Genomic DNA, 12381 nt, shown 5'->3' on the forward strand with positions numbered 1-12381 from the left:
ATACATGGGAAAAGAGTTAAATATCATTTGTATTTTCACAAATTATATGACACTTTTAAACTATTAATACTTAACAATTAAATTCTAATAAAATAACAATAATTGGAACTTAATCAATTCGTATATACACGTGCGATGCTAAACATAACTAGAATCTAATCAATTAGAACCTAATAATTAAAATTATAATCTCTTAATAAAAAGAATTTTTTATTTGAATTTTGAGAGTAAAAAAATATTTTAAAATTTCTAACATTTAATTTAATATATTGTTAAATAGAGTATAGTTTTAAGTTTTATATATTTTTTTTATTTTTTTATTTTTTTTGTAGGTATGATCTTATTAGAAATGTTAAGATGATGTTTCAACATAAAGTTTGGAAACTAAACTTATAGTAATTCGATTATGGAGTGTAAAATAATTTAAAATTTCTAATCGAAATGGTTCTAATTGACGAAGAAGTAATTATAATTTGTAGGGTTAAGTATTTTTTTTGTTTCTAAGGTCTGGAGTGAAAATTAAATTCTTCGTCATCGGCCTTTTTTTGTTATTAAAATCATCCTCAACATTACAAAACGTTATAAAATCATATTTTTTTATTTTTTTTTTACTAAATTATCCTTAACAATTAATAAAAATAATATTAAAAAATAAAAACAAAACCCCACCCCACCCCACCCCGGTGTCTCTTCACTGTCTTCCCTCTCTATCCCCTTTCTACCATTCTCTTCGAAACCACCTCCTCCCAAACCCCCAATTCTTCTTCTCTCCCTTTCCGTCACTGGCGATCGGAACTCTCGCGCGATCTAAAATTTTCACAAGTAAATTCCCGTTGTAAGTATAGCTTCTAGACCGACAAGAATTTTTTTCGTACAAAAGTTTGGTTGTTACAAGTAACAAAACCCAATAAAATTTATAACCGAAATATTTAAACCTCGGGTCATCTCTCAAGAAATTGCAGGGAAGTATGATTTATTATTGGTTATGAAAAAGGATATATTTTTGGGTTTTTGAAATAAGGAACAAGTAATTTAAATGGCAAGAAAGATAAATTAATAATTATAAAATCTCTTGGCAAGATATAAGAACTGGAGATTCTATCCTAGTTATCTTTATCAGGTGTGATGAGAATCGTTTGTTGCTCCCACTTAGTTAACCCTTACTAAATAAAGGAAAGTCAAGTGGACTAATTAATCTGATCCTCAAGTCCTAGTCAACTCCTGTGGAAAGACTAGCTTTAGAGCGATCCAAATCAATCAACAATCCTAATTTCCAATCAACTACTGAGTTTGATAACTCAAATGTTACCAATTACTTAACCAAAGCAAAAAGGGAGAAAATCTACTCGAATAAAAATTCCTTCAGCTTGGAAGCAGCAGTAACATAAATAAAAGAAAGAAATCTTAAATCTGAAATACCTCAAATTATATTAAATAGAATATTCAAATCTAACATGGAGTTTATAATCCAAATTGAAAAGATAAATAACAATTAAAGTAATAGAATAAATAAAAGTAGAAAATAAATTAAAGGAACATTGAACCTGGAATGAAGAGAAGAAGCAATCTTAAAATTAAGAGAAATCCTAATCCTAAAAACTAAGAGAGAGGAGAGAGCCTCTCTCTCTAGAAACTATATCTAAAACCTAAAATTGTGAATTATGAATATTGTATGAATTGATTTCTCCACTTTATAGCCTCTAATCTGTGTTTTCTGGGACAAAAACTGGGTCAAAAACAGCCCAAAAATTGCTGGTTGCGAAATCTGCCACGCTGATTTTTCGTCACTGTGACGCATCCGCGTGGAGCACATGTTCGCGTCGCCATATGTACGGCCACTATGGCAAATTATATATCATTTCGAAGCCCCAGACGTTAGCTTTCCAACGGAACTAGAACTACGTCATTTGGACCTCTTTAGCTTAAGTTATGGTCGATTTAATACCAGGAGGTCAGGCTGGACAGCTTTAGCAGTTCCTTCAGTTTCTTATATTCCTTCCATTTTTGCATGCTTCCTTTCTATCCTCTAAGCCATTCCTGCCCTGTAATCTCTGAAAACACTTAACACACATATCACGGCATCGAATGGTAATAAGATAGGATTAAACATAGCAAATTTAAAGCCCAAAGAAGCATATTTTCAATCATAGCATAAAATCCGGAAGGAAAAAGTAAAACCATGCAAATAGTATGAATAAGTGGGTAAAGAGTTGATAAAAATCACTCAATTGAGTACAAGATAAACCATAAAATAGTGGTTTATCAACCTCCCCACACTTAAACATTAGCATGTCCTCATGCTAAGCTCAAGAGAAGCTATAAAGGAGTGAAGAGGAATGGTAGAATGTATGAAATGCAACCTACCTATGTGAATGCAACTAAATGAAAAATGCTTTTACCTACTTGGTGAAAAGTAAATAAATCTTTCAAGAATAAATATGAACTGGATTTCACTAATTCAAATCACAAAATAAAGTACAAGTGAGCTTGTAGAAGAAAATAGCTCATGAAAGCCGGGAACAAGGAATCAGCATCGAACCCTCACCGGAAGTGTATACACTCTAATCACTCAAGTGTTTAAGGTTCGACTCTCTCAATTCTCTACTAACCTTGCTTTCTAAGGCTTGCTCTTCATCTAACAATCAACAAAAATTTAATGCACAGATACACATATCAAGAGGTCTTTTAAAGGTTGTAATGGGGTTAGGGTTAAGGTAGGATTGTATTTGGCCAAGTGGACTAAAATCTGAATCCTTAATTAACTTAAACTTTTCACCTAACTTTAGACAATCCATGTAATCATAATACCATATCTAACTATCCATTAACCATGTTTTCCACATATTCATGCATTCTAATTTCAAGTACAGTACATATGTGTTGCTTTCACCACTTACTTTGGGGCATTTTGTCCCCTTTTATTATTTGCTCTTTTTCTTTTTTTTTTCTCCTTCTCTTTTTCTTTTCCCTTTTTTTTCTTTTTTATTTTTATCTATATCTATATTATTTTTTTTCTTTTGTTTTTTCTCAATGCATATGATTAAATTATTGAATGCATGAACATGTCCTAAACATTTCTTTCACATTTTCAGAAAATTCTAACATACTCAATTTCCAAAACCAAACGTTTCCAAACCTACTTTCCCCACACTTAATTTATGAGCACTCTCACTAGTCTAAGCTAACCAAGGATTCAAATTAAGGACATTATTATTTTCCTCTTAGAGTTAATGATGTGCTAAAATAAAGAATAAAAGGGGTAAAATAGACTCAAGTTGGTTTGCAAAGGATAATGAAAGGGTAAGGCCATATGGGTATGTAAGCTCAGTGAAACAAAGGCCTCAATCATATAAGTGCATGCATACATCAAACCATAGAAATATAGAATTAAGCAAGACAAAGATCACAATTTTAGAGAGAAAAACACACACCAAAAATAAAATATTGGTTGATAAAATGCAACCAATTCAAATAAGCTCAAAAATCTCACAGGTTTTGTGTGTTCGAGCTCTAAACCATGTTCCAGTATAAAATTTCTTCCAACAAGTTTAATAAAATTTTTAATTCAAATTAGTGAAATGCTATAAAAAGTTTCTTGAAAAAGAAAATATTACTTTAACCAAGTGGTGGTAAAATATGCAAAAAATCAAACAAATATGCAATCAAACATGCAAATGCAACAATGAACAAACAAAGAAAATAAAACATTGGTGTTTGAGAAGGAAATAACTAACCCACGGAGATCGGTATCGACTTCCCCACACTTAAAGATTGCACCGTCCTCGGTGCATGCTAAGCTGTGCAAGTGGACGGGTTGCTTCAACTGATGCTTTTCTCCAAAGATTGTGCAGATGGACTTGTCTGTCTCTCCATTTATAAGCTTTTCCATTTTTCTTCTTTGGTGGCCATCCTGAAAGAAGAGAAAAAAGAAGAAAAGTAACCCAGAAATAAAGATAAGAAAACAAATAAAATATGGGTGTTAATGCCAAATAATAAGGGTCTCAATTACATGATAGCTACAACATGCAAGTGAGAAAATAGTAGAAGTATATGTCATATCAATAGTGCAAAAGTTGCAACAATGGAGAAGAAAGTGTGGGTAATGCAAGATAGTATAAGCTCATGTCAATGCAAAAGGAATACCAGTATCAGAAAAGATCAACATTGACTTAAATAATATTACCCAACAGTGAAAAATAAGTCATAAAGCACTAGAATAATTCAAGAAAAGATGCAATAGTTTGAATAAAAAAATTTTAACACCAATGGAAAAATAATAAATTTAGAAAAGAAAATAAAAATATGCACAAAATTAAAATGCAATGGATGAAAGTATGCAAATAAGTTTAAGTAAAATAGAATGAAAAAGAATAAGGATGAGAGGTTAAAGAAATGAAGAAGAAGAAAGTAAGAAAGGAGGAAGAAAGAAATAAGAAAAGATAGAAGAAAGAAGAGAGAATGATAATAGAAAGATAAGTAGGATTGGAGAAGAAAAGATAGGAATTCTGGCACTGATCTGGATAAACTGTGCGTCGCATGTGACGCGGACGCGTGGTGCACGCGGTCGCGTGTTTTGTGATATTTTCAAGTGACGCGGACGCGTGGGTCATGCGATCGCGTGGCCTAATTTGTGCTATTGGTGTGAGTGCAGCCTCGCGTACGCGCAACTTTCTGTTTTATACGCATTTTGCCAAAAATCTGGGTAACGCGATCGCGTGAATGACCATATTTTGAAAAATGACGCGGACGCATGGGGAAGTAGTTCGCGTGATAGGGCTGGTGCTTCTAGCATCATTCCATCCCAGCTCCATCATAACTCTCTGGCATACACCTCTTTACGTCGATTTTGCAGGGCCACGCATTCGCGTGGGTGACGCGGACGCGTGGGAGGCTATTTCGCAAACAACGCGAGCGCGTCAGCGATGCGGTCGCATGGGCATATTTGTGCCTAAGGCACGCCTCCAGCCACGCTTTCGCGTGACTTTCTGTTTAATTATCTTTTCTTTAGAACGCACCTATGACGCGGACGCGTCAGCGACGCTTACGCGTCACGTGCGTTTTTTTTATATGCAGTATGCAAATGCAGGCTATATGCAGAGATTTTGAGAAGAGTCATTAACAAAAACAAAAATAGAATAAAGTAAAATAAAACTAAGACTGAAACGGAACGATTATACCATGGTGGGTTGTCTCCCACCTAGCACTTTTAGTTAAAGTCCTTAAGTTGGACATTTGGTGAGCTCCTTGTCATGGTGGCTTGTGCTTGAACTCGTCTTGAAACTTCCACCAATGCTTGGACTTCCAATAAGCTCTATCAATACCAAGTAAATTTCTCAAGCTTTGATGGAGTTCTTCACAAGCTTTGAGCTCCCAAATTTGATCCTCATATATTCCTGGATCCCAAATCTTATTTCTGCACCCGTCTTCAAGTGGAACATGATGATTCCATCCAGGTGGTAAGTAATCCAAATTCTCACTAAGGCATCCAAACAGCTTCCTAGACCCATTCAGTTGAGCTTTACACCAACCTTTGCATTTAAACTTTGAGCCTTTCACCATATTGAATCTTGCATGACAATTCCTACCACTAGCCATCTCCCTCTTACTCGTAAAGCCACAAAGAGCTCGAAGTTGACCATCTGTCTCAAGTAACCCATATTCAAGCGGGAAGGTAAAGGTCAAGGATAAGTATTTTACCCACTCGAATGTTGTATTGGATGGTAATGGATTTGGGGGAGAGGTCTCCAACAACTTTGGCAAGGTGATTTCAAGCTCCATTCCCTTGTGCTCTTCCTTGATAACTTCCACCTCTTTGCAAGCTTCTTCAATTTCAACCTCTTCCTCTTGGTAGCTTTCTTCCAATTCAATATCTTCTTTATTACTCACCAATGGCATGGGAAGTTGTGCTTCTTCTTCTTTAATCTCTATCTCGTGATCGACCTCTTCAAAGTCTTTAGCCGTGATATGCCTTGGAGGTTGTACACCCTCTTCAACATCAAATTCAGATGTCTTGGAAGGAGGTTCTATGACTGGACTTTCCCATGGAGGTTCAGCATCTCCTAAGTCTTCAACCACTTCTTCCTCTTCAATAATTACTGCTTTGTCCAGTTGTTTTAGTATAAAATCGTACTCATCCTTAATGATTTTCTTTCCATGATAACTCCTTTCAACTATTCCTTCATCTTCAAGGGTCTCCATATTTTGGGCCTCCTCTTGCTCTAGGACAAAATCAGACTCCTCCTTGATGTCTTCCTTCACTAATTCTTCAACCACTCCTTCGACTTCAAGGGTCTCCACTACCTTCGTCTGTAGGGCCTCCTCTAGCTTCTTATGAAGTATGGATTCGCAAAGATGATTCCTTCTTTCTTGTTCCATATCAATAGCATAACTGGATCATCTTGCTCTTGGATTGATGGATGTGGGTGCTCTTCCATGGAGGGTGGTGATGGGATGGGAAGATTATTATGTGGTTGAAAAGGAAGCGCACTGAAGCTTGAGGGTTGAATATTGGAGGTAGAGGGTTGGTCCATGCGGGATATAAGATTTTGGAGTGTAGAGGTAAGACCAATGATATTAGAGATGAGTGTGTTATTATCCAATGGAGGTTGGGGTGGATAGGAGGGTTCTTTTGTTGGGAGAAAGGGCTCTTAATACGGAGGTGGTTCTTCTTTATAAGGATATGGAGATGGTGGATATTGAGGTGGTGGTTCTGGGTGTGTTTCATGTGATGGTTGGTGTGGTGGATGTGGGTTAGGGTCATATGAGGGTGTTTGGTGGTAAGTGGCTTGTGAGTATGGTGGTTTAAAGGTATGTTGGGGAGGCGGTTCATAAGCATATGGTGGGGCTTGTTGGTAACTACAACGGGGTCCACCATATTCATCATCTTGGTACGCTCCCTGGAATGGCTCTTGACCATAGTAATTTGGTGGAGGTTGGTTGTCATGAAAAGGTCCACCATAAATATTGTCTTAGTATGCATCACAGAATGGTTGTTGGTTATAGCGCACTGGAGGGGGTTGTTGCCAAGATGGTTGATCAAATCCTTGTGGCTCCTCCCATCTTTGATTCTTCCAACCTTGATGCCTATTTTCATTATAGTTTTCATTCCTTACAACAACATTGGAACCAAACTTGAAACCAGAGGTGTGAGAATTCATAGTAGCAAAAGAAAATAAAAACAAAAACTAATAAAAAATTAATGAAAATAAACTCCTAAAAATAGAAACACTGACAACAATATAAGATAAAGATTTGAAAAAGATTTAAATTTTGAAAATGTTTGATTTTTAAAATTTTAAATTTAAATTTTGAAATTTGAATTTTGAATTTTGGAAGTTAAATATTGAAATTTGAAATTTGATTTTGAAATAAGATAAGATAAGATTTTGAAAAAGATATGATTTTTGAAAAAGATTTGAATTTTGAAATTTAAAACTAAGATAAAAAATTTTAAAATAAAAATCTGAAATTTTATTTTTGTAATTTTCGAAAAAAAATTAAAATAAAGAGAAAAGATATTTTTGAATTTAATGAGAAAAGAGAAAAATAATAAAATGACACCAAACTTAAAATTTTTAGATCAAAATGAAAAAAACAACCAAGAACAACTTGAAGGTCAAGATGAACACGAAGAACAACTTGAAAATCAAGAAAGAACAAGGAACAGTATTCTCGAAAATTTTAATAACTAAATAAAAACCAATAACCTCTTAATTTATGAAAAAGCAAAAATAAAAACAAAAATAAAAATAAATAAACAAGCAAAAAGCAAATATTTACAATAACCAATAATAAGGCACACGTTTGTAATTCCCCGGCAACGACGCCATTTTGACGATCGGAACTCTCGCGCGATCTAAAATTTTCACAAGTAAATTCCCGTTGTAAGTATAGCTTCTAGACCGACAAGAATTCCTTTCGTACAAAAGTTTGGTTGTCACAAGTAACAAAACCCAATAAAATTTATAACTGAAGTATTTAAACCTCGGGTTGTCTCTCAAGGAATTTCAGGGAAGTATGATTTATTATTGGTTATGGAAAATGATATATTTTTGGGTTTTTGAAATAAGGAACAAGTAATTTAAATGGCAAGAAAGATAAATTAATAATTATAAAATCTCTTGGCAAGGTATAAGAACTAGAGATTCTATCCTAGTTATCCTTATCAGGTGTGATGAGAATTGTTTGTTGCTCCCACTTAGTTAACCCTTACTAAATAAAGGAAAGTCAAGTGGACTAATTAATCTGATCCTCAAGTCCTAGTCAACTCCTGTGGAAAGACTAGCTTTAGAGCGATCTAAATCAATCAACAATCCAAATTTCCAATCAACTGCTGCGTTTGATAACTCAAGTGTTACCAATTACTTAACCAAAGCAAAAAGGGAGAAAATCTACTCGAATAAAAATGCCTTCAGATTGGAAGCAGCAGTACATAAATAAAAGAAAGAAATCTTAAATCTGAAATACCTCAAATTATATTAAATAGAATATTCAAATCTAACATGGAGTTCATAAGCCAAATTGAAAAGATAAATAACAATTAAAGTAATAGAATAAATAAAAGTAGAAAATAAATTAAAGGAACATTGAACCTGGAATGAAGAGAAGAAGCAATCCTAAAATTAAGAGAAATCATAATCCTAAAAACTAGGAGAGAGGAGAGAGCCTCTCTCTCTAGAAACTACATCTAAAACCTAAAATTGTGAATTATGAATGTTGTATGAATTGATTTCCCCACTTTATAGCCTCTAATCTGTGTTTTCTAGGCCGAAAACTGGGTCAGAAACAGCCCAGAAATCGCTGGTTGCGAAATCTGCCACGCTGGTTTTTCGTCACTGCGACGCATTCGCGTCACCTATCTGTACGGCCACTATGTCAAATTATATATCATTTCGAAGCCCCGGACGTTAGCTTTCCAACGCAACTGGAACCGTGTCATTTTGACCTCTTTAGCTTAAGTTATGGTCGATTTAATACCAAGAGGTCAGGCTGGACAGCTTTAGCAGTTCCTTCAGTTTCTTATATTCCTTCCATTTTTGCATGCTTCCTTTCCATCCTCTAAGCCATTCCTACCCTGTAATCTCTGAAAACACTTAACACACATATCAAGGCATCGAATGGTAATAAGAGAGGATTAAACATAGCAAATTTAAAGTCCAAAGAAGCATATTTTCAATCATAGCACAAAATCCAGAAGGAAAAAGTAAAACCATGCAAATAGTATGAATAACTGGGTAAAGAGTTGATAAAAATCACTCAATTGAGCACAAGATAAACTATAAAATAGTGGTTTATCAGTCACCCTACAATCTTCTCCCTTTCTATCACCCTACCATCTTCACCCTACCATCGTCGAGCTTCTGCTCTTCCCTCTCTCCATCTATTCATATCCTCAGCCATAGCTACGTGGTGTGGGAAATTGTGATTACACTTTTCACAACTCTGCACAACTAACCAGCAAGTGCACTGGGTCGTCCAAGTAATACCTTACGTGAGTAAGGGTCGATCCCACAGAGATTGTCGGCTTGAAGCAAGCTATGGTTATTTTGTAAGTCTTAGTCAGGAGATTAATGATAAGAATGATTGTATTTATGAAAAATAAATAACATGAAATAAATAGTACTTGTGATTTAGTAATGCGAAACAGGTTGAGATTCCGGAGATGCTCTGTCGTCTGAATCTCTGCTTTCCTACTGTCTTCTTCTCCAAACACACATGGCTTCCTTCAATGGCAAGCTGTATGATCCTCTCGGATGAAAACAAATCCATATGCGTTGTCACCACACGGCTAATCATCTATCGGTTCTCGCTAGTGTCGGAATAGGACCATTGTCCTTTTGCACACTGTCATTGCGCCCAACATTCGCAAGTTTGAAGTTCATCATAGTCATCCCTTTCCAGATCCTACTCGGAATACCACAGACAAGGTTTAGACTTTCTGGATCCCAGGAATGCTGCCAATTGGTTCTAGCCTATACCACGAAGGTTCTAACCTCCGGACTTGGTCCGTTGATTAGAAACCCAAGAGATACGCACTCAAGCTGTCGCCCAATGACTACGTTGAGCTCAGATAGAATGGGAGTGGTTGTCAGATACGCGTTCATAGGTTGAGGATAATGATGAATGTCACGGATCATCATATTCTCTATATTGAAGTACGAGTGAGTATCTTAGAACAAAATCAAGCGTGATTGAATAGAAAACAGTAGTAATTGCATTAATCCATTGAAACACAGTAGAGCTCCTCATCCCCACCTATGGGGTTTAGAGACTCATGCCGTCAAAGGTACAATATGAAATGTAAAAATGTCATGAGGTGTAAAAATGAATCTCTAAAAGTAGTTTTTATACTAAACTAGTAACTTAGGTTTACAGAAAATGAGTAACTAAGTGCAGATAGTGCAGAAATCCACTTCCGGGACCCACTTGGTGCGTGCCTGGGCTGAGCTTTCAAGCTTTCACGTTCATATGCCCAAAGTTGGCGTTAAACGTCACCCTGAGTGCCAAAATAGGCATTTAACGCCGAAAAAGGTGCCAGTTCTGGTGTTTTACGCCAGAAAGTTTTAGGCTGACTTTGGACGCCAGGTTGGGCCACCAAATCTCGGGCAAAGTATAAACTATTATATATTGCTGGAAAGCCCAGGATGTCTACTTTCCAATGCAATTGAGAGCGTGCCAATTAGACTTTTGTAGCTCGAAAAAATCCATTTCAAGTGCAGGAGGGTCAGAATCTAACAACATCTGCAGTCTTTTTTTCAGCCTCTGAATCAGATTTTTGCTCAGGTCCCTAAATTTCAGCCAGAAAATACCTGAAATTACAGAAAAACACACAAACTCATAGTAAAGTCCAGAAATATAATTTTTGAATAAAAATTAATAAAAATATAATAAAAAGTGAATAAAACATACTAAAAACTACCTAAAAATAATGCCAAAAAGGGTATAAATTATCCGCTCATTACTACGACAGAGTAGGCGCGATGGAGAAGGAGTTGGAGCAGTCGCGCGATGCAACTAAGGCCGCAAATGGAATTGCTGGAGCGAGAAGTTGAATTCCTGAAGAAGGACAAATCTGATAGTGAAGATAAAATTAGGGATTTGGAGAAGAAAATTGGGGCTCTGGAGAAAAAAGATGTTGTTGAGAGGAACAAGTGGACTAAGGTTGAGGAGGAGTTGAGGGAGAAGATTCAAGAGAAGGAAAATGAGGTTTTGGAATTAGGGTAGAAGACTAAGGAAGTGGAGAGCTTTGTAAATTTGAAGAGCTCGGATATGGAGGAGCGGGTTAAGGAGAAACTGAGCTTGCAGGAGGCACTGAAGAAGTCTAAGGAGAGAGAAAAGAGCTTGAAATTGTTTGTTGCTCGGTTGAAGGAAGAAGCAGGGGTGGCTGAGATTGTGATTAGAAGACTAAACCAGAAGGTTGATACTATGAATTGTGGAGTGAATGGAAATGGGGTTATTGCTAGGGATGAAAAAGGGGTGAAGGATTTGAATGTTCATTGGCCTGTGGTGGCAGCTGGTTCTACTGTTGTTGCAACTGTTGTTGTGATTTGGTTCTACTTTTGGTTGATCCATGAAAATAATGACGATGATGGTTTCTTATATAGTTTAATGTTTATCAAGCCTGTGAATTTTGATTTCTTGTTGAAAAGTTGGAATACTTGTTGGTTGTTAGCACTTTCTTATGAGGAATTAAAACAGAATTTTATGTGTTGAGTTGAGTTTGCTCACTGTTTGACCTTGATGATAAATTTAATTTGATAATCCTGTTACTGATTCATTGCTCAAAAATTTTCTTGGTGCTAAATTTTTTTCTTTGGTTTTTTCTTTTTTTGCTATAAATCATTGTGATGAGGGTGAGGGGTATTTTTTTTATTTTTATTTAAGGGTAAAATTGTCCGAAAAATATTATTTATGGACAAAAGGACGATTTTATAACATTTTGTAACGTTGATGATGATTTTACTAACAGAAAAAGGTTGGGGACAAATTTGATTTTCACCCCAAACCTTAGAGATAAAAAAAGTATTTAACCCTAATTTGTATATCATTAACGAATTAAACCAATTATATATTTTGTATAATTCTTAATTAATTCTTTTTTTGATATTATTTTATAGGGGGTTCTATATAGTGCACAATTGAAAATCCAAATATATCTTTATTTGAGAAAAAAGTATCTTAAGGAAGAGTATATGAGATGATCAACCTTAGTGTCGGTCAAAATAAAATTAGGTTCAAACTAACTAGGCATAAATATAGAATTTATCTAAGGAAACACCATTTTTTACTCAGTTGAAGACTATCTAATAATTTAGGCAAATTCTTTTTTGAACCAAATAAAAATATACTCCCAAAAAAAAAAGAAATGACTCATACTTAATA

The sequence above is a fragment of the Arachis ipaensis genome, chromosome B07, assembly GCF_000816755.2.
Source record: "Arachis ipaensis cultivar K30076 chromosome B07, Araip1.1, whole genome shotgun sequence".
Taxonomy (NCBI): domain Eukaryota; kingdom Viridiplantae; phylum Streptophyta; class Magnoliopsida; order Fabales; family Fabaceae; genus Arachis; species Arachis ipaensis.